Here is a 23,789-nt window from a genome sequence, read left to right on the forward strand (position 1 = left end):
GGAACAAGAAAGTAACTTGTTCGAAGGAATTCATTTTGATGTGTGTAGTCCAATGAGTGCTGAGGCACGCAGTGGATATCATTATGTTCTTACTTCACAAATGATTTGAGTAGATACTAGTGTATTTACTTGATGAAACACAAATCTGAATTATTGAAAGGTTCAAGTAATTTCAGAGTGAAGTTGAAGATCATCATGACAACAGGATAATATGTCTACGATGTGATCGTGGAGGCAAACATATATATATATATATATGAGTTACGAGTTTGGTAAACACTTAAGACAATGTGAAAACTGTTTAACGTGAAAACTGTTTCACAACTCATGCCACCTGGAACACCATAGTCTGATGGTGTCTCCATATGCCATAGTCGTGCCCTATTAGATATGGTGCATACTATGATATCCCTTATCAAATTACCACTATCGTTTATGGGTTAGGCATTAGAGACAACCGCATTCACTTTAAATAGGGCACCACGTAATTCCTTTGAGATGACATCGTATGAATTATGGTTGAGAGAAACCTAAGCTGTCGTTTCTTAAAAGTTTGGGGCTGCGATGCTTATGTAAAAGAGTTTCAGTTGGATAAGCTCGAACCCAAAGCGGATAAATGCATCTTCATAGGACACCCAAAACAGTTGGGTATACCTCCTATCTCAGATCCAAAAATGAAAGTGTTTGTTTCTAGAAACGGGTCCTTTCTTGAGAAAAAGTGTCTCTCACAAGAATTGAGTGGGAGTATGGTAGAAACTTGATGAGGTTACGGAACCATCACTTCAACCAATGTGTGTAGTAGGACGCACGAAGTTGTTCCTATGGTGCCACACCAATTGAAGTGGAAGCTGATGATAGTGATCATGAAGCTTCGGATCAAGTCACTACCGACCCTCGTAGGTCGACAAGGCCGCGTACTACTCCAGAGTGGTGCAGTAACCCTGTCTTGAAGGTCAAGTTGTTGTACAACAATGAACCTACGAGCAATGGAGAAGCGATGGTGGGCCCGGATTCCGACAAATGGCTGGAGGCCATAAAATCTGAGAGGAGGATCCATGTATGAAAACAAAGTGTAGACTTTGGAAGAACTACTTGATGGTCGTAAGACTATTAACTATGGATCGTTCTTTAAAACGAAGACAGACGATGATGGTGAAAATTCACCATTAAGAAAGCTCGACTTGGCGCAAAGATGTTTTGGACAAACTTCAAATAGTTGACTACGATGAGACTTTCTCATTCGTAGCGATGCTGAAAATCTGTTGGAATTATGTTAGCAGTTGTTGCATCATTTATGAAATCTTGCAGATAGGAGGCCAAAATATTGTTTCCTCGACGATTTCCTTGAGGAAAGGTTGTATGTGATACAACCGGAAGTTTTTGTCGATCCTAAAGGGTGTTAACAAGTATGCAAAGCTCCAGCGATCCTACTCTGGACTAGAGCAAGCATCTCGGAGTTGGAATATACACTTTGATGATATGATCAATGTTTTGGTTTTATACAATGTTTATGAGAAACTTGTATTTCCAAAGAAGTGAGTGGGAGCGCTATAGAATTTCTGATGAATATATGTGGTTGACATATTGTTGATCGGAAATAATGTAGAATTTATGGAAAGCATTAAGGGTTGGTTAAAAGGAGTTTTTCAAAGGAAAAACCTGGATAAGCTACTTGAACAGTGAGCATCAAGATCTATGGAGATAGATCAAAGTGCTTAACAGAACTTTCAACAAAATGCATGCCTTGACAAGTTTTTGAAAGTGTTCAAAATAGATCGGCAAAAGAAGGAGTTCTTGGCTATGTTATAAGGTGTGAATTTTGAGTAAGACTCAAAAGCCCGACCACGGCAGAAGAAAGAGAAAGGACGAATGTCGTCCCCTATGCATCGGCCGTAGACTCTATAAGTATGCCATGCTGTGTACCGCGCCTAAAGTGTGCCTTGCCATGAGTCAGTCAAGGGGTACAAGAGTGATCAATGAATGGATCGCTGGACAATGGTCAAAGTTATCCTTACTAACTAACGAACTAAGGAATTTTTCTCGATTATGGAGGTGATTAAAGAGTTCGTCGTAAAGGAGTTATGTCGATGCAAGCTTTCTCACTAATCCGGATGACTCTGAGTAGTAAACCGGATTCGTATAGTGGAGCGATCATTTGGAATAGTTCCAAATGGTGCATGGTAGCAGTATCTATATGAAGACATGGAGATTTGTAAAGCACACAAGGATCTGAAAGGTTCAGACCCATTGAATAATAAACCTCTCTCACAAGCAAGACATGATCGAACCCCAGAACTATATGGGTGTTGGATTCATTGCAATCACATAGTGATGTGAACTAGATTATTGACTCTAGTGCAAGTGGGAGACTGTTGGAAATGTGCCCTAGAGGCAATGATAGAATAGTTATTATTATATTTCCAGTTCATGATAATTTTCTATTATTCATGCTATAAGTGTATTAACCGGAAACCGTAAAACATGTGTGAATACATAGATCACAATGTGTCCCCAGTGAGCCTCTAGTTGGCTAGCTCGTTGATCAATGGATGATCATGGTTTCCTGATCATGGACATTGGATGTCATTGATAACATGATCACATCATTAGGAGAATGATGTGATGGACAAGACCCAATCCTAAGCATAGCACTAGATCGTGTTGTTCGTATGCTAAAGCTTTTCTAACGTCAAGTACCTTTTCCTTAGACCGTGGGATTGTGCAACTCCCAAATACCGTAGGAGTGCTTTGGGTGTATCAAACGCCACAACGTAACTGGGTGACTATAAAGGTGCACTACAGGTATCTCCGAAAGTGTATGTTGGGTTGGTATGAATCGAGACTGGGATTTGTCACTCCGTGTGAAACGGAGAGGTATCTCTGGGCCCACTCGGTAGAACATCATCATAATGAGCTCAGTGTGACTAAGGAGTTAGCCATGGGATGATGTGCTACGGAACGAGTAAGGAGACTTCCCGGTAACGAGATTGAACAAGTTATGAGGATAACAACGATCGTAGCTTGGGAAAGTATCATACCGATGGACTAAGGGAATTGCATACAGGATTAAGTGAATCCTTGACATCGTGGTTCATCCGATAAGATCATCGTGGAACATGTGGGAACGAACATGGATATCCAGACCCCACTATTGGTTATTAATCGGAGAGTGTCTCGATCATGTCTGCATGCTTCCCGAACCCGTAGGGTCTACACACTTAAGGTTCGATGACACTAGGGTTATATGGGAATGTATACGAGGTTACCGAAGGTTGTTCGGAGTACCGCATGAGATCCGGAACGTCACGAGCAGCTCCAGAATGGTTCGGAGGTGAATATTGGTATATATGATGAGGGATTTTGGACACCGGAAATGTTTCGAGTGTCACCGGTAACGTAAAGGGACCACGAGAAGGGTTCGGGGGGTCCACCGGGAAGGTGCAATGAGCCGCAATGGCTACATGGGCCTAAAGGTGGTGGGGAACCAGCCCAGAGTGGGATGGTGCACCTCCCACCCTAGCCTAAGGCGCAAGAGGGGCCAAAGAGGGGCAGCCCTAGGGTGTGGGGGCTTGCCTTGGGTGGCAAGCCACCCCCTAGTGTGCCACCCCTCCCTGCCCTAGCCGCCGCACCTCCCATCTAGGAGGGCTGCCGTGCCACCTAGGGGAAACCCTAGGGTGGCCGGCCCCTCTCCCTCCCTCCTATATATTGGGGTGATGGGGAGGGCTGCAACACAATCTCTCTCTATCGGTGCAACCCTTCCTCTCTCTCTCTCCTCGTCCTCCACATAGCTTAGCGAAGCTCTGCCGAAGAACCACGTAGCTCCACCGCCACCACACCGTCGTGCTACCGGAGCTCTCTCCCTCAACCTCTCCTTCCTCCTTGTTGGTTCAAGATGTTGAAGACGTCACCAGGGTGCATGTGTGTTGAACGCGGAGGTGTCGTAGTTCGGCACATAGATCGGAGTCCACCGCGATCTGAATCGCTGCGAGTACGACTCAATCAACCGCGTTCATAGTAATGCTTCCGCTTAGCGATCTTCAAAGGTATGAAGATACTCTACCCCATTACTCGTTGTTGGTCTCTCCATAGATAGATCCTTATTTGGCGTAGGAAAATTTTGAAATTACTATGTTCCCCAACATCCCTCAACTTGTCCTCTCTCCTTGCTGGATCAAGGTGAAGGAGACGTCACCAGGCTGCACATGTGTTGAACACGGAGGCGTCGTTGTTCGGCGCTTAGATCAGAATCATCCGTGATCTGAATCCCTACAAGTATGACTCCATCAACCGCGTCCGTAGTAACGCTTCCGCTTAGCGATCTTCAAAGGTATGAAGATGCTCTACCCCTTGCCCGTTGCTGGTTTCTCCTAGATAGATCCTTGTGGGACGTAGGAATTTTTTTGAATTACTATTATGTTCCCCAACAATGCATGTGGAGTTCAAGAAGTCGAGCCTCCCAAATACAAGGAGAAAACCCAATGTTCTACTTATCCCTTCTCGTCTTCTGCAGGAGATCAAGGATGAATTATGTCAAAAGATATTGAGGCTCGGGTAGGAAGTAGATGATATGAGGGAACAAAATTTCATGCTTAAGAGGAAATTTCATAAGCTTACAACCTTACCAACAACTCCAACATCACCACCTCCGAAGAAAGACAACTAAACACATGGGTATAGGGCACTCCCCTTGGCTTGTGCCAAGCTTGGGGGAGGTGCCCCGATATCGTATCACCATCACATATTTTACTTTCTTTCGAATTCCTCTTTCGACCCTTTTGGTTATATCATGATCTAGTCGAATAAAGTTTTAGTGAGATCTAGTTTTGAGTTTTTCTTTATGTTCCCCCTATGTAAGAAAGTCTGAGAGTTATAAAATAAAGAGTAGTTTTGAGTTGAGGGCTTTGCTTGCTTGCTATAATCTTCTGAGAACAAATAGAAAGAAATATAGAATAAAAGCAAAGAGTATATATAATGATCTAATGGAGAGTGATGACTTCACATATAAAAAGTCGATTGAAATTTGTTGTGAGTTGACAAACAAAGCTATTGGTCATTGTTGCAATTAAAAGGAAATAATAAAGAAAAAGAGGTTCACATATAAATATATTATCTTAAACATCTTTTATTATTGTGAGCACTCATTAAAACATTAGATGTTAAGAAGTTGATATTGGACAAGGAAGACAACATAATGAGTTATGTTTGCTTAATTCCGAATAGAAGTTATATAGTTAAGATTCTTCAAGATGTGTCGCTTGCTTCCACCCCATATTAGCCAAAAACTTCCGCACCAAGTAGAGATACTGATGGGGTTATAGTCCTAGGGTAGGGTCATAGGCCTGCCCTATAGGTCCTACCCAAGGACTACCCTTCATAAGGGACAAGGCCCTTAGTCAGTTCCGACTAAATTAAGGACTTTGTATCATCCAGTCGGTGACGATTCCTCCATCATCCAGTCGGAAATGAGCATTCCGAGTGTATCAAACTTACCGACTGGATTCCACTCTGTACATCGTAACCCCCCTGGAGGGCAACGGTCATACGTTTTCATGTACCTTTATTAGCATTTAATACATACGTTACCTGTAACGTAGACATTTAATCACCACTACTCCACCCCTGTGCACCGAACCATTGTGAAGGGCAGCGCACTCTATATAAGTCGCCCTTCCCCACTGGTACAGGGGTTAGCAATTCACTGTAATCCATATTCCACTCAACATCAAGCTCCCAAGAGCACTGAGACGTAGGGCTTTTACCTCCACCGTAGAGGGGCCTGAACTCATACAACCTCGTCGTAGCTAAGGCTCTGCCCATCCTTTCGTACCCCATACATCTACTGTCAGACTTATACCCACGACAGTTGGCGCCCATTGTGGGGCAGGCGTCTAAGCGACTTCCGGCGAGTTTCCGACTACATCTTTTCATCATGTCACCCGGTGGAGATTTGTGCATGGGTCATGAGATCCTCTTCGGCGCTCTCTCCTTCATCATCGATGATTCGGCATGGCTTCGAGATGCCCCTCTCGACGTCGAGACGCTCCCCAGTCGCGGGGCTACGGACTTTCGTGCCAGCGCCCGCGGCATCCTTCTTCTCCAGCAGTCGGCTTCGGTGTCGATCTACGCTCCTATCGCGCGCCGCAACAAGCGGTCCTGCCGTCCGCGGCTCCAGCGTTGGGCCAGGCGCGCCAGAACGCGTCTTCACAAGTGGCGGTCCTCGAGTCGGTTGTAGTTGCGCCGCCGTCCCAGCGCTCGGACTCAGTTCTGACTGAGTTTCCTTCCGAGTACTTGGGTCGCGGGCCTGCAGCCGAAGTGCACATGGCCAACTCCCATGAAAGTCCCCGCCAAACTGGCCGTAACGAGCACGAGGTCGGCGAAACATCCAGTGCTTGTCGTCAGCCCCGCCGTTCTGCCAGTCGATGCACTCGTCAGAGCAACATGGAGGTGTTCCGCACACCCGTCCTCAACCTGGCCGCCGCCGCTAAGATAGCCAATTCCCTCCAGCCGACTGATTCAGAGGCTGGCAGAGGGATCGAGCAGATCCGTGCCGTGCTGCACACGGTGCAGCAGCAAAATTCGGCGGTCTCCCAGTCGCACAACAGGATCCACAATAGTTTTGTTCGCGCGAACACGCATCGGTCAGTTCACAGCCCCGGTTCTCATCAGCGACACAGGGGAGGCAGCCGTTCCATGAATCCCGAAGATCGTCGCCGTTCACGCACCCCTCTGCGGGGTGGGCCCTACAGGCCCCGACATCATGATGATCGGCGTTCGGTCGGTGACACTTATGATCCAAGGCCTGACGCAAGAGGATATATCGCCCAGAGGAGGGTCGACAGGGGCCGGGCCCACCGCGATGGTCACGATATGGACCGTCCGAGTGGAAGCAGGACCATCGTCTCTGGCCCCGAGTGTTTCAGTCGAGCCATCCGTTCGGCTGACATCCCTCCCAACTTCCGATTGGCGACGGGGATCAGCAAGTTTACAGGAGAATCCAAGCCAGAAACGTGGTTGGACGACTACCGAGTGGCAGTCCAGATCGGCGGTGGAGACGACCAGGTCGCCATGAAACATCTCCCCCTGATACTCGACGTCTCGGCACAAGCGTGGCTGAACCAGTTGGCTCCTTCAAGCATCTACAGCTAGGCAGATCTGGCCCGAGTCTTCATCAGGACCTTCGAGGGGACGTGCAAACGCCATGCTGATCTCGTGGAGCTCCAGCACTGTGTCCAGAAGCAGAATGAGCCCCTGCGCGATTTCATCCAGCGTTGGACAACCCTCTACTACACGGTGGAGAACGTCACAGAGCACCAAGCAGTCTGCGCCTTCAAGGCAGGCGTGCGGTACAGAGATCTGTACCTGAAGTTCGGTCGAACAGGCGACATCTCCATGAGCAAGATGATGGAGATAGCGGCACGCTATGCAAATGGCGAAGAAGAGGACTGCATTCGTAGCGGCAAGCACAAGGCAGCCGCCGATGGAGATGGGAATAGCACTCGGAAGCAGAAGCAGAAAGCTCCGTCCACTCCGCAGGCAGAGGCCGCAGCCGTTACCAATGCCAAGTTCAAGGGCAAGGGGAAAGCTCAGTTCACCGCCAAGAAGAAGCAGTTCGGAAACCACATCCTGGACCAGCCATGTCCAATCCACACGAAGATGGATGAAGAGGGCAACGCCATATTTCCGAAGCATACCACTCGGCAATGTCGCCTCCTGATCCAGGGGTTCGGCGAAGGGCAACCGAGTGAAAAGGACAATGAACAGGACAAGGAGGACAAGGAGGATCCGTTCCCCCAAGTCCATGCAACACTGATGATTTTTGCTGACGTTGAAAGCAAGAGTCGACTGAAGCTGGTGAACAAGGAGGTGAACATGGCCACCCCGACCAACCCCACGTTCCTCAAATGGTCTCAGACTGTAATCACTTTTGACCAGTCGGATCATCCAGCGCACGTACCCACCCCAGGGAGGGAGGCCCTGGTCGTCGACCCGGTGGTGAAAGGAGTCCGACTGCGCAAGGTACTCATGGACGACGGCAGCGGCTTGAACATCATGTACGCTGACACTCTCAAGGGGATGGGCATTCCGATGTCCAAACTTAGAGAGAGCAGCATGCAGTTCCATGGAGTCGTCCCCGGACGAAAGGCCAAGTCACTCGGCCAGATCGCGTTGGACGTCGTCTTCGGCTCCGACAAGAACTTCCGTAAGGAAAAAATGACGTTCGAGGTGGTGGACTTCCAGAGTGCGTACCACGCGATTCTGGGCCGCCCGGCGTATGCGCGTTTCATGGCTCGTCCATGTTACGTGTACCTGAAGCTGAAGAAGCCATGCCCAAAAGGTGTGATCACTATCACAGGCAATCGGCAGCAGGCCGAGGAATGTTTGCAGCAGGGATCGAGGATCACCGATCAGCAGATGGCTGTCCTCGAGCTTGACGAGTACAAGAAGATAGTCGACCCCGCTGACCTGATGCGTTCGAAGAAGCCAGCTTCGGAATCCGCATTCCAGTCGGCGGGAGAAACGAAGAAGGTCAGCATCCACCCGACAGACGACGCCGCTGCCCCGACGAACATCTCCACCACCCTCGATCCTAAATAGGAAGCCGAGCTCATCCAATTCCTCCGTGAGAACTGGGACATTTTCGCATGGAAGCCTGCTGACATGCCAGGTGTACCCAGGGAGTTGGCTGAGCACCGACTGCATGTGGATCCTGTTGCTCGGCCCGCCCGAGAACGCCTGCGTCGGTCCGCCGCGCACAAGAGGAAGGCAATCGGAGAAGAAGTGGCTAAGCTTTTGGCAGCCAACTTCATTCGCGAGGTACACCACTCCGAGTGGCTCGCCAATGTTGTCATGGTGCCCAAGAAGGACAAGTCTCTCCGAATGTGCATCGACTTCAAGCATCTCAATAAGGTCTGCCCGAAAGACCATTTCCCACTCCCTCGCATCGATCAAATTGTCGATTCGACTGCGGGTTGCGAGCGCTTGTCTTTCCTTGATGCCTACTCGGGCTATCATCAGATCCGTCTGTATGGCCCCGATGAATTAAAAACAGCCTTCATCACCCCATTCAGCTGCTTCTGCTACATCACTATGCCATTTGGTTTGAAGAATGCAGGAGCAACCTTTATGCGCATGATCCAAAAATGCCTCCTTGACCAGATCGGTCGAAATGTGGAGGCGTATATGGATGATATCATAGTCAAGTCACGCAAAGGTTCCGACCCGCTGACTGACTTGGCAGAAACATTCGCCAACCTTCGTAGGTACGATATCAATCTCAACCCAGCCAAGTGTTCATTCGGTGTTTCCAGCGGAAAGTTACTCGGTTTGTTCATTTCCGAACAAGGGATCGACGTCAACCCCGAAAAGATCGGGACCATCGTCCGAATGGAGCGGCCGGTCAGAATACACGATGTTCAAAGGCTCACAGGTTGCCTAGAGGCTTTGAGCAGGTTTATCAGTCGACTCGGCGAGAAGGCACTTCCTCTGTACCGACTCATGAAGAAATCAGATACTTTCGAGTGGACAGACGAAGCCCAAATCGCATTCGACGACCTCAAAGTCCTACTTTCCACCCAGCCGGTTCTTACTGCTCCGCTCAGTAAAGAACCCCTTCTTCTATACATCGCGGCTACAAATCAAGTCGTCAGCACTGTTCTCACAGTCGAACGCGAAGAAGAAGGCAAAGCATACAAGGTTCAGCGGCCAGTGTATTATGTCTCCGAAGTCCTGACTCCTTCCAAGCACAGGTATCCCCACTATCAAAAACTTATCTACGGGATATATATGACTGCGAAGAAGGTGGCTCATTATTTCCAAGACCACTCGGTGTCTGTCGTTTCTGATGCTCCGTTGTCGGAAATCCTCCACAATCGGGACGCATCGGGCCGAGTGGCGAAGTGGGCGATGGAGATATTATACTGCGACATCAAGTTCGAGGCCAAGAAAACTATAAAGTCTCAAGCTCTGGCTGACTTCATAGCAGAATGGGTAGAACAACAGCAACCGACCAACATCTACTCGGCTCATTGGACAATGTTCTTCGATGGGTCCAAGATGTTGAATGGCTCCGGCGCTGGCGTTGTGATCATATCGCCAAAGGGTGACAAACTCAAGTATGTGTTTCAGATACACTTCGATTCCTCCAACAATGAGGCAGAGTATGAGGCTCTCCTTTATGGATTGCGCATGGCCATCGCACTCGGCGTCCGTCGCCTGATGGTCTACGGCGATCCAGATTTGGTAGTTAATCAAGTGATGAAGGAGTGGGACGTAAGGAACCCCACCATGACCACACACTACAATGCAGTGAGGAAGCTCGAGAAAAAGTTTGAAGGTCTGGAACTCCACCATGTTCCGCGACTGAAAAACCAAGCAGCTGATGAATTGGCGAAACTTGGATCCACTCGGAGACCAGTCCCGAGTGACGTATGCCTCGAGCACCTTCACCTTCCCTCAGTTAAAGAAGATCCTTTCACAAAGGAACCAGTACAACCAAAGAGCTCGACAGATCCGACTGAAGTCGAAGTCCCCGCTGTGGTTGATTTGATCATGGAGATTCTTGCTATCATCCCCGATTGGACTGTACCGTTCATTGCATACATCCTGAGGCAAGAATTATCAGAAGACAAAGTCCAAGCCAGACAGATCGTCCGCAGGTCAAAGTCGTTCACCGTCATTGATGGCCAGTTGTACAAGGAAAGCGTTTCACGCGTCCTTCAACCATGCATCTCCCCTGAGGAGGGACAGTTAATCCTGGAAGAAATTCACTCGGGAACCTACGGTCATCACGCCTCCTCAAGGGCAATCGTCGCCAAAGCATTCAGAGCTGGTTTCTTCTGGTTGCAGGCGAATGAAATGGCGAAGGATATGGTCGACAGATGCGAAGGCTGTCAGTTCTGCTTGAACAAATCCCACAAGCCAACATCCGCGTTGAAGACGATCCCTCTTGTTTGGCCGTTTGCAGTGTGGGGATTAGATACAGTCGGTCCATTCAGGACAGGCCAAGGGGGATTCACACATCTGTTGGTGGTAGTCGACAAGTTCACAAAGTGGATTTAAGCCAAGCCCATCAAGAAGCTCGACGCCCTTACAGCCATCAAATTTGTCACAGACATCATCTCCAGATTCGGGGTACCGCATAGCATAATCAGTGACAATGGCACAAACTTTGACTCGGACAGATTCAAAGGTTTCTGTACAGGCCAAGGTATCCGAGTGGATTTTGCATCTGTGGCGCATCCCCAAACAAACGGGCAAGCAGAGCGGGCGAATGGACTTATTCTGCAAGGTTTGAAGCCTCGACTCCTGCGAGAAGTGGGACATGCTGCCGGCGCATGGGTCACCGAACTGTCTTCGGTGCTGTGGGGTCTCCGCACAACCCCAAATAGATCTACAGGGCGATCCCCGTTCTTCCTCGTTTACGCAGCAGAGGCGGTCCTTCTGAGTGATTTGCTTCACAATGCTCCACGAGTTGAACTCTTCTCCGAAGCCGAAGCAGAGCAAGCAAGGCAAGACGGAGTGGATCTTCTAGAGGAGGAGCACGAGATGGCACTGACTCGCTCAACCATTTATCAACAAGATCTGTGGCGTTTTCACGCGCGACACGTCAGGAGTCGTACATTCCAAGCAGGCGACCTGGTGCTCCGAGAGGATCAGCAGAGACCTCACAAGTTAGCTCCCGCCTTGAAAGGACCCTTCATCATCTCCAAGGTGCTGAACAACGGAGCATATCGACTCTACAACCTCGACAGGGAAACGGACGAGCCGCGAGCATGGAACGGAGATCTCCTGAAGCGCTTCTACACGTGACCGTCGACTCAAGCAATGTAAAGAACAAGTACCGTTGAAGTAATACAAAGCAGATTGAGTTTTTGCAGATTCAAAATTCTTCCGCGTTCGCAGACTCCGGTCTCAAAAAAAAACTTAGCTGCGATCCAGAATCGCCTAAGTACTAACTTTCTCCGAGTGTGCACTAAACGTCGCACTCGGGGACTTAGCTGCAATCCAGAATTGCCTAAGTACAATCTTTCTCCGAGTGTGCACTAAACGTCGCACTCGGGAACTTAGCTGCGATCCAGAATCACCTAAGTACAAACTTTCTCCGTGTGTGCACTAAACGTCGCACTCGGGGACTTAGCTGCGATCCAGAATCGCCTAAGTACTAACTTTCTCCGAGTGGGCACTAAACGACGCCCTCGAGGACTTAGCTGCGATCAAGAATCACCTAAGTACAAACTCTCTCCGAGTGTGCACTAAACGTCGCACTCGGGGACTTAGCTGCGATCCAGAATCGCCTAAGTACAATCTTTCTCCGAGTGTGCACTAAACGTCGCACTCGGGAACTTAGCTGTGATCCAGAATCGCCTAAGTACAAACTTTCTCCGAGTGTGCACTAAACGTCGCACTCGGGGACTTAGCTGCCGTCCAGAATCGCCTAAGTATTAACTTTCTCCGAGTGTGCACTAAACGTCGCACTCGGGGAGTTAGCTGCGATCAAGAATCGCCTAAGTACAAACTTTCTCCGAGTGTGCACTAAACGTCGCACTCGGGGACTTAGCTGCGATCCAGAATCGCCTAAGTACTAACTTTCTCCGGGTGTGCACTAAACGTCGCACTCGGGGATTTAGCCGCGATCCAGAATCGCCTAAGTACTAACTTTCTCCGAGTGTGCACTAAATGTCACACTCGGAGACTTAGCTGCGATCAATAATCGCCTAAGTACAAACTTTCTCCCAGTGTGCGCTAAACGTCGCACTCGGGGACTTAGCTGCGATCAAGGATCACCTAAGTACTAATTTTCTCCTAGTGTGCACTAAACGTCGCACTCGGGGACTTAGCTGCGATCAAGAATTGCCTAAGTACAAACTTTTACCGAGTGTGCACTAAAACGTCACACTCGGCGACTTAGCTGCGATCCAGTATCGCCTAAGCAACAACTTTCTCCGAGTGTGCTCTTAACATCGCACTCGGAGACTTGTCTGCGATCAAGAATCGCCTAAGTAAAAAAAGCTTCCTTCGAGTGTATCTTAGAGATCCACTCGGAGGCTTAGCAGACCCTCATTGAGGCTCATGTAGATGTCAAGACAACTGACAATTACATGAGTAGCAGACCCTCATTGAGACTCATGTAGATGTCAAGACAACTAACAATTACATGAGTAGCAACTCGCTCCGAGTGCGACCTTACGGTCGCGCTTTAAGACTTAGCTACGATAATGAATCGCTTAAGTAAAGAACTCCCTTTGAGTGTATCCTAGAGATCCACTCGGAGGCTTAGCAGACCCTCATTGAGGCTCATGTAGATGTCAAGACAACTGACAATTACATGCTCCGCATGTTTGCCATTGGCTTCACCAAGAAATGCCAAACAAAAACCACGAGCCAAAATCGTGTCAACAATTCTTTGGCAAAGGAAGAGCAAAATATTCGGTTCCAATTCAAAGTTGGTTTAAAGATAGTCGGTTCGGTGTAGATCAAGCTTATCCACATCGAACCACGAATGTGACGGCCAACAGCAGTGGCCAAAGTTTGATACAAGTAACACTCGGCATACCGAGATAAAAGTTTTCTCAAGCGTCGTCAGGAGTGGCACTGGGACTGGCAGGCTCCACTAAAGTGTCGAGGTCGATCCCGTCTGCGATGCGAGTGGCGCTCTCAAGGAAGGTCTCCATGAAATCTTCGAATCGAAGCTTCTTGGTGTTGGCGACTTGCAGCGCCTTCAGCTTCTCTTCGCGAACCTCCTTGCAGTGCACTCGGACCAGCGACAGCGCCACGTCCGCACCACAGCGAGCAGCAGACTTCTTCCACGCCTGCACTCGGTTCGGGACGTCCTCCAGCCGAGTCATTAACCCTTCCATCTCTTGCCAGGACTCGTCTTCGGGCCACAGCTCCTTGTCGATTCGGCCGACGACCTCTCTCAGTCGACCGATGAAAGGTCCCACTTTGCCCAGGCGAATGTGCCCTCGGAGCATGTCTCGCGTCCTCGCCGAGTGGAACGTTCGGTATAACCGACCGCTCAACGTCAGCTGCTTCTGCCTCAGCGTCCATACAAAAATCTGCAAAGACAAGACGAGCAGAAAGTAAGCGCAGAATGAAATACACAGTCAACAAGCACTCGGAAAAATAGAACTTACCACCGAGAAGCGCAATCATCTTCCTCGCCCAGTCACTGACGTACTTCTCCTGTGATATGCACCGCCTGTTCATCACCTTCATCTGTCCCATCAGCTCGGTTCTTTGTTTCCCCATTTTCTCCATTTCGGCCACCAATGCCTTGTTTGTCTCACGGGACTCCTCCAAGGACTTCTCTCATTCAGCCAGAGCGGCCTTCACACCAGCCAAGTCATGAACAGCTGCCTCCAGTTCCGCAGCAAGCTGAATCTTTTCAGCCTTCAGAGCGTTGTACGCTGATCCCATCTCGCAAGTCTTCTGCAAATCAGCACGAAGAGAAGATTAGACAAATTCAACAAGGAAAACAATAAAAGCTCGAAGTTCTTCAGGCCCCTGCCGACGCAAGCAGTCGACAGCGGCCTCGGGGACCACTAAGTGACCCCACTGCCATGAAGCTCAAACAGGTCCACCCTATTGAGTTAAATAACAAAAACAAGCCTATGAGGCTACTACCACCCGACCTGAGTAAAATTACTCTCGGGGACTACTTCCAGTAGGTGCACTCGGAGTGCCCCCACCGGTAACGTTCGAACAGATTAGTTTTGATCTGATCAAGTTAAAGAAAATGTATATAAAGACAACTGCCGGTGCAAGCACTCGACAGAAGTCTCGGGGACTACACCCACTGGGTTCACTAAGAGTGAACCCACTGCAAGATAATCATACTACATCCGAGTATATTGCTTAAACACCCACTGGGTTACAAGAGGAAAGTAAATACTTACTAGCCCACTTACTCGGATATCGTCCCGGAGTTCCAAGCTTCGCTTGTACACAGACGCGATGGAGTCGTACGCTCTCTTCGCATCACCGCCATCAACTCCGCCTGCACCATGGCCTCCTTGGCAGCTCCCACCTGATCTTCCGGGAGGCGTTGGGCATCGTACTGGACGGTCGACGGACCTGGCACCACAAGAGACTCCTTGGGCATCCCAAGTCCTGCTCCAGTCGGTTCAGCAGCGATGAGCGCCGTTTCAATCGACGGCATCGTCTCGGCTGGCGGCGTGTCCATGGCGAGAGTAGTAGCAGATGGAACAACCTCAAGGACAGGCACCGCAGCTTGCTCGGACCTCTTCTGGTCGTCCTCCTCCACATGAATCACCTTTGAAGGAAGCCCGACCAAACGACGTGTCACCACAAGAACAAGGGCAAGATCAAAGAGAGAATTCGTGAAACAATAATGTAAGCTCTCGGAGTCGCCACGACGTACCTTGCTGGGATGTGGCAACGTTGTCCCTATCCATGGGATCGTCTTCCTGGCGTGGCAGAGAAGTGGCGGAGGTGGCAGCTCTGTCGAGTAAAATTCACTCGACCAATAAGCATGGGTTCAATCAAATACTAGAAGAAGATAGGTGAACAATACACTCACGTTGAGGCAACGGGAACGGCGATCCTCATCCGCGGCAAAGCCTTCCGAGGTTTGGATCCACTCGGTTTGGCCACCTTGGAAGGTTGGCCCGCAGGCTCAGCAGCAGCGTCCCTGGTCCTCTTTGTGCTCCGAGCACTCGGAGCCACGGGAGTAGCTGGCAAGGCGCTCGGAACCACACGAGGAGCTGACGGGGCACTCAGGGCCGCTGGAGGAGCCGACGGAGTCACGGGAGCTGACGGGTCACTCGGGGCCGCTGGAGGAGCCGACGAAGTCACGGGTTCGTGACGGCGCTTAGTTCGAGGCTCTGGTGGTGGGGGTGGCGAGATCTGCTCCTCATCCTCCTCCTCCTCTTCTTCGGACTCCTCCTCCGTCTCCCTGCTGTCTGAGACATACTCGGCGCTCTCCATGCTGCCTTCCTCGCTGCCTTCCTCTTCCTCACCTGGATTCCCGTTCGAGACGGGGGAATACCAGTTGGTCCATGCCTGCACAAGATACAGTCGACAACATCAGACGTCAGACAGTGATGCAAGAAAAAGCGGAAAATCTAAGGGAATTGTAAGCACTCGGCAAGGTATTCTCACCTCATTCGGAGGAGGGTTGTCCGCGCGGAAGTGCTTCACTCGCCGGGCTCCTCTGGGGTTATCGCAGGCGCCTGTGATGCCGCGGACCCACGCCGTCACAACCTCCCCGGTCACGCACTCGGGGTGAGTCCGAGTGGAGTCCTCAGGCCCCGTGTAGTGCCACATGGCGTGATGTCGAGCTTGCAAAGGCTGGATACGCCGACCCAGAAAAACCTCCAACAAATCTATGCCGGTGACTCCCTTGCGGACGACATCTACCAGCGCGTCGACCAGAGGCTGAATCTGGATCTTTTCCATCTTCGTAAGCGCAAGCTGCCTAGGCGGAGCCGGTCGGTCTAGGCTAAAAGGTGGCAGTCCAGTTGCGGCATTCGGACAAGCAACGTCCTGGCAGTAGAACCAAGTCGACTGCCAGTTCCTAACGGATTTAGACAACTGAAGAGCGCGATAGATACTTTTGCTTTTCTTCTGGAAGCCTAAGCCTCCGCAGAGCTGGAGGAGATGAGTTTTGTCGTCCGACTGGCTAAGTCTTTTGATGGTTTGGGATCTAGCGGAGAAGATGTGCTTAAGGAGCCCCCAATGAGGAGGACAACCGATAAAACACTCGCAAAGCACGACGAAGGAACAGAGTTGAGCTATTGTGTTGGGAGGAAAATGGTGGAGCTGCGCCCCGAAGTGGTTCATTATACCTCTGAAGAAGGGATGAGGAGGCAGAGAGAAGCCTCGGTACACGTGACTGAGCAGCAAGACGCGCTCCCCCTCCTGGGGCGCCGGCTCCATGTCGCCCTCCGCCGGCAGCCTCCACGTCTTGTTCTCGATCAGGCCTTTCTCCACCAGCTCCAGCATGTCGCTCTTCGTCACCGTGGAGGGGAGGAAATCCCCCTGGATCCAACCCGCCGGCAGTGCCCGCTGTCGCCGTTGAGCGGGAGCCACCGTCTTCTTCTTCTTCCGCGCCTCGAGCTTGCTCGTCTGCCCCTTCGTCATGGTGGAGGCTGCAGATCCGCGGAGGAGGAGGGAAGGAGGGAACTTGGGGTGCGCAGGAAGCCGCGGGAGAGGCGGGGCGAGTGCAACGAGAAACCCTCGCTGGAGAGGTTTAAATAAGGTTCCGACTGGGTCACTAGCAGGTGGCCCCGAAATCTTATCCCCGATCGGTTGTTGCGATATTAGTGGAGGAGATGAAGGTGCGGAAATCGAGGCGGCAGATACTACTCGATGACGATGTCGTCATCCCCGCTGAGCGCGCGGCAACCGAAATTTGAGGATCCCAGAAAATCCGCCGCTGTCAGTTGGCCGGTCACGTCAAAAGATTCCACGGAAGCACTCGGTCTCTGACGGTTCGTTTCACAGATATATCCACTCGGATCACTGGTCAAGAGGATAAAATGGATCAAGGCAAACAACGCCAAAGCCGCATCCATACCAGTCGGATCCATACTCCAAGCATCGCTTCGTTGTTCCAACCCCGATCCATTCGAGGACTAGTGATGGGGTTATAGTCCTAGGGTAGGGTCATAGGCCTGCCCTATAGGTCCTACCCAAGGACTACCCTTCATAAGGGACAAGGCCCTTAGTCAGTTCCGACTGAATTAAGGACTTTGTATCATCCAGTCGGTGACGATTCCTCCATCATCCAGTCGGAAATGAGCATTCGGAGTGTATCAAACTTACCGACTGGATTCCACTCTGTACATCGTAACCCCCCTGGAGGGCAACGGTCATACGTTTCCATGTACCTTTATTAGCATTTAGGACATACGTTACCTGTAACGTAGACATTTAATCACCACTACTCCACCCCTGTGCACCGAACCGTTGTGAAGGGCAGCGCACTCTATATAAGTCGCCCTTCCCCACTGGTGCAGGGGTTAGCAATTCACTGTAATCCATATTCCACTCGACATCAAGCTCCCAAGAGCACTGAGACGTAGGGCTTTTACCTCCAACGTAGAGGGGCCTGAACTCATACAACCTCGCCGTAGCTAAGGCTCTGCCCATCCTTTCGTACCCCATACATCTACTGTCAGACTTATACCCACGACAGATACTACTTGTGCATCCAAACACCTTTAACCCAGTTTTGCCTTGCGAGTCCACCATAGCTACCTATGTATTGAGTAACATCGTCCAAGTAAGTTATCATCCGTGCAAGAAATAAAAATTGATCTCTAAATATGTGTGATCTATTAGTGTGAGGAAAATAAACTTTGTATGAACTTGTGATATAGAATAAATAAAAGCAGCACACTGCATAATAAAGTTATTTATCACAAGGGGCAATATAAAGTGATGTTGTTTTTGCATTAAGGGATTGCGGATCCAACTAGAAAAGCGCATGACAACCTCTGCTTCCCTCTGTGAAGGGCCTATCAATTACCTTTACTTTCTAGTATTTACCTTTATGCAAGAGTCGTGGTGATCTTCACCATTTCCTTTATTTCGCCTTTATCTTTTGGCAAGTGTCATGTGTTGGGGAATGATCTAGACAAATATATCCACTCGGATGTGGGTGATCATGAGTTATTATTGTTAACATTACCCTTGAGGTAAATAGTTCGGAGGCAAAACTATAAGCCCCTATCTTTCTCTGTGCCCGATTGAAGATTTGACCTCATAGGTACCGTGTGAGTGTTAGCAATTACGAAAGATTATAATATGATTGAGTATGGGGATTTGCTTTACAAGCTCTTATATTGACTCTTTCCTACGTTATGATAAATGGGAATTGCTTCAATGACTGAGATCATAGTTTGTTAGTTCTTAATAGAGTTCTTAATTCATATTTTACCTTGTGAATGAATTGTTATTCTAGCATAAGAAATTATATGTTGATATGTGTTTCTGTTCTAAAAATAACCATGATGCCTTCATGTCCATATTTTATTTTTATCGACATCTCTATCTCTAAACATGTGGGCATATTTATCAATTTTTGTTTTCGCTTGAGGACAAGCGAGATCTAAGCTTGGGGGAGTTGATACGTCCATTTTGCATCATGATTTTATATCAATATTTATTGCATTATGGGATGTTAATACACATTATGGTACAATACTTATGCATTTTCTCTCTTATTTTACAAGGTGTACATGAAGAGGGAGAATGCCGGCAGCTCGAACTCTGGACCGGAAAAGGAGCAAATCTGAGAGACCTATTTTGCACAACTCCAAAAGTCCTAAAAACTTCTGGAGAATTATTTTGGAATATATAAAAAATATATGCTAAAAGAAATACATCACGGGACCCACCAGGTGGCCACAAGCCAGGGGCGCAGCCTACGCCCTGGGTGCGCTCTTCAGGTTTGTGGGGCCCCTGGCACGCCTCCCGTGCCCATCTTCTCCTGTACGAAGGGTTTTGACCTGGAAAAAATCATATCATAACTTTCGGGGCGAAGTGCCACCATCTCGAGGCGGAACTTCGCAAAACCAATCCAGAGCTCCGACGGAGCTATTCTGTCGGGGAAACTTCCCTCGCGAAGGGGGAAATCGAAGCCATCGTTATCACCAACTATCCTCTCATCGATAGGGAGTCAATATCCATAAACATCTTCATCAGCACCATCTCCTCTCCAAACCCTAGTTCATCTCTTGTATCCGATCTTTGTCTCAAAACCTCAGATTGGTACATCTGGGTTGCTAGTAGTGTTGATTACTCCTTGTAGTTGATGCTAGTTGGTTTACTTGGTGGAAGATCATATGTTCAGATCCTTAATGATTATTAATACTCCTCTAATTATGAACATGAATATGCTTTGTGAGTAATTACGTTTGTTCCTGAGGACATGGGATAAGTCTTGCTATAAGTAATCATGTGAATTTGGTATTCGTCCGATATTTTGATGAGATGTATGTTGTCTCTCCTCTAGTGGTGTCATGTGAACATCGACTACATGACACTTCACCATTATTTGGGCCTAGGGGAAGGCATTGGGAAGTAATAAGTAGATGATGGGCTTCTAGAGTGACAGAAGCTTAAACCCTAGTTTATGTGTTGCTTCGTAAGGGGCTGATTTGGATCCATATGTTTCATGCTATAGTTAGATTTATATTAATTCTTCTTTTGTTGTTGTGTATGCTTGCGAGAGAGGTTAATCATAAGTGGGATGTTTGTCCAAGTAAGGGCAGCACCCAAGCACCGGTCCACCCACATACCAAATTACCAAAGTAACAAACGTGAATCATATGAGCATGATGAAAACTAGTTTGACAGAAATTCCCATGTGTCCTGGGGAGCGCTTTGCTTTATATAAGAGTTTGTCCAGGCTTGTCCTTTGCTACAAGAGGATCGGGCCACTTTGTTGTACCATTGTTACATTTGTTACTTGCTACCCGTTACAAATTACGTTATCACAAAACTATCTGTTACCGATAATTTCAGTGCTTGCAGAGAATACCTTACTTAAAACCACTTGTCATTTCCTTCTGCTCCTCGTTGGGTTCGACACTCTTACTTATCGAAAGGACTATGATAGATCCCCTACACTTGTGGGTCCTCAGGACTCTTTTCTGGCTGCCGGGTGCCCTTGCCGACTCGCTGGCTCTTGCTGGTGGCCAGGGCAGCCGACTGCTCTTCCTCAGTGTTAACGACATGCTTGCTCCCGTACCGGGGATCCATCTGGTTAGTTTTTCACTTGTTATTCTGCTGTCCCGAGCTATCGACAGCTGGCCGTGGGGTAGCCGACGGTGGGGCGGCCTTGCCTGTTGCGGTGAACTTGATCCGCATCACGGAGTCGGTCGTGGCGTATTTGTCCGCCTTGGCCATGAGCTCCGCCAAGGTGGCCGGTTCCGAGCACATGAGCTTGTGCTTAAGGAGGGTGCCATCTCGGCAGCCCTCGATGAAGTATTGAATGGCCTATACCTTGTGCACCCCTTCGTAGGAGTTGAGCAGCTTGGTCCAGCGCGTGAGGTAGTTGCCGAGGGGCTCGTCTGCCGCCTGGACGCACATGGCCAGCTCGCGGGGATGGCCGGGGCGCGTGTAGGTGTCAGTGAAGTTGCGAAAAAACGGTTCCTCAAAGTCTACCCAAGTGTTGATGATGTCGGTCAGCATGTTGTTAAGCCAAGTCTGGGTCGAGTCGGTCAACATGAGGGGGTCGTAGCGCATCGCGACGCGCTTGTTGCCCCTAGCGATGCCAACTGCGATGGTGTAGTCGATCAACCAATCTTCCGGCTTGGCCGTACTGTTGTACTTTGGAGTGTCTTGGGGAAGCATGGAGCCGGTGGGAAATGGCTCTTCATGGATCCGGGGGCTGAAGCACGCCGGACCGATCGGGCCCTTCTCCTCGAGGAGGGCGGATTGGGCTAGCCGGTCGAGACGAAGGCGGACATCATTCTCGCTTCGAGGGGGCGCGCATTCCAAGTCGGGCCATGAGATCAGCCCGGACAGACGGAGCCGGCGAGTGTGCCCGCTCTTGCCGTAGAGGTGGGGTGTAGGCACGAGCTGACCGGTCGCCTCCCTCGGGGGCGTTGTTCTCTCGGCTGGAGACTGTTGACTGCTCCATCCCACATTGGGAACACCCACCATGGCTCCCGTTGGCGCTTCGTCCAGAGCCGCGGGGGGAGGAAGAGTGATGAGCATGTCGGCGGCCGCTGTCATCCCACGGGTCCTCGTCCTCGAGGTGAGGGAACTCGGAGCCGACATCGGTCGGGTCTAGGCAAGCCTGCTGCAAGTTGGCAGCGGCGATGAGGTCTTGGATGTGCTTTTTCTACTGCGCACGCTCCTCGCCCTCCATGGTGGCTGAATCCTCGTAGGCCACTTGGGTGGCCCTCGTGTTGGTCGCGGGGGTGTCGTAGCTGGGCAGCCTATCGCCTAGGATCTCGCGACTACGCGGTCCCGCCTCCGGACCTCACCGCGCCGGCTGGGCTCATCACCAACTGGGGTGAGACCGTAGGCGGAGTTGTACTCGTGATGCGTGGACTCGAAACGACGTCGGGCGGTTGCACGGGAAGTGGCTTCCAGGAGCAACAGATTGCGGGACATCTCCAGATCAGCCGTGGCTGTGGCCGGGTTCGCTATTGGTGTAATTGGGGTGCTAAGCCCATGCAGGGTGGAGCGGGGAGGATCGGAGGGACCAGGACGAGTCACGGTGGTGACCGCGTGCGTGTCGCCCTGGCATGAGACGCAATGGTGATGCGTCCGCCTGTGCCCTAGCGCGGCCGGGGCTCGTGGAAGAGCCGCTGGCCATTACCTCCGCGAAGACGCATAGGTCGCTGACACCACTCGAGATGGTCTCCCCTGCGAATGATGGCGGATCAAAGCAGTCGAGCACGTCGTCGGGGTACTCATCGAACGCCGGTGCGTCGTCGAGTCGTAGCTTGCTAAAGAGCATGTAGAGGTCGTCAACATCGAACGAGGCGTGACCATGGCACGACTCGTCGGGCGAACCGGTGGCGAGGCCAGTGGAGCAGGTAGATCCGGGGTTCAGCGTTGCGGAAGCTTTCATGAGGGCGAGCTCCACGGGTGTATTGATCAGCCCAAACGCGATGCGCCCGGCGGGCTTTGTGGAGGGTCCCGTCCGGAGCGTGACTCCGGCCGGCATCACGGACAGCCCCATGATGGGTGCCAACTATCATCGTTTTCTCACGAGAGATGCCATGGGGTGGCTAATCAGAAGTGGTTGGGACCGTAAGGACACCAACGGCTCCGGAAACGGGATTAGGGACAAGAGTTGCGAGACACATGATGTACCCAGGTTTGGGGCCCTTCGTGGGAGGTAACACACCTAGTCCTGTTGGTTTGGTTGATGAACTAGAGTGGATTACAATAGTGCTCCTTAAGTTGTGCGATGGAGGAGGAAGAAGAAGTTGGTAGCCTTCTCACCCTCTCCAGTATGGGTGTGTGTGTGCATGATCGGCTGACCCCTTGCATGTGGCGGTACCAAGGGGTTTTATAGGCCAACCCCTGGCTTACAATAAGAATAAAGGGTACCAGGGGGACCCGGCTCGCAGCCTCTCTAGCCGGCCAAGGGGCCCACTAGTTGAGGGGTCTTGTCGCGTGTAGGGCCCGTTGGCTGCACGGTCCCAACGGGAGCCGGGGCCCGCCGGCCAGTTGCTGCTATTGGTGTGTGCTCATCATGCAGCGGTACGGGCTACACTATGTGGCGTCGTCTTGTGTCAGCTGGCTGTAGTCAGCGGTACGGGCGGTTGCAGTGTAGCCACACCGGGGCAGGTAATGGAGTGGATGGGGGCTTGCTGCAACTGTGCCGCCTCGACTGATCGCAGTCGGCGAGGTTCAATGGTACGACCGCCTCCACTGTAGCCATGTGCGATCAGATCAGTGGTACCTGGGCTGTTGTAGCCACGCCTTTCATGATGCATCCCTGACGCACTTGTCAGGGCGATGTGACTAGGGTTGATCCATCTGGCTAGCGGGATATAGTGGAGCCGGATGGATAACGGCTCTACCCCGAGCCGGCTCGGCTGCGCAGACGGCCAGGGGAAGACGGTCTTCCGGGAGAAGAGGCCACCATGTGTTGTTTCTTGAAGGAGGATGGGGGGAAGTGCTCGAATTTGCATACACTAGGGTCATCCCCCTCTCACAATTGGATTGTACTTTTTAAAGCGCTTCACATTTTATACGTCACTTAATACATGAGTGTGAACCATGGACATAGCATATAGGTGGAAGATAATATGATGGTAGGTATCAAAGCAGTAAAAGTGGAGAAGAAAGTCTCACAT

Source organism: Hordeum vulgare, chromosome 7H, assembly GCF_904849725.1.
Source record: "Hordeum vulgare subsp. vulgare chromosome 7H, MorexV3_pseudomolecules_assembly, whole genome shotgun sequence".
NCBI lineage: Eukaryota > Viridiplantae > Streptophyta > Magnoliopsida > Poales > Poaceae > Hordeum > Hordeum vulgare.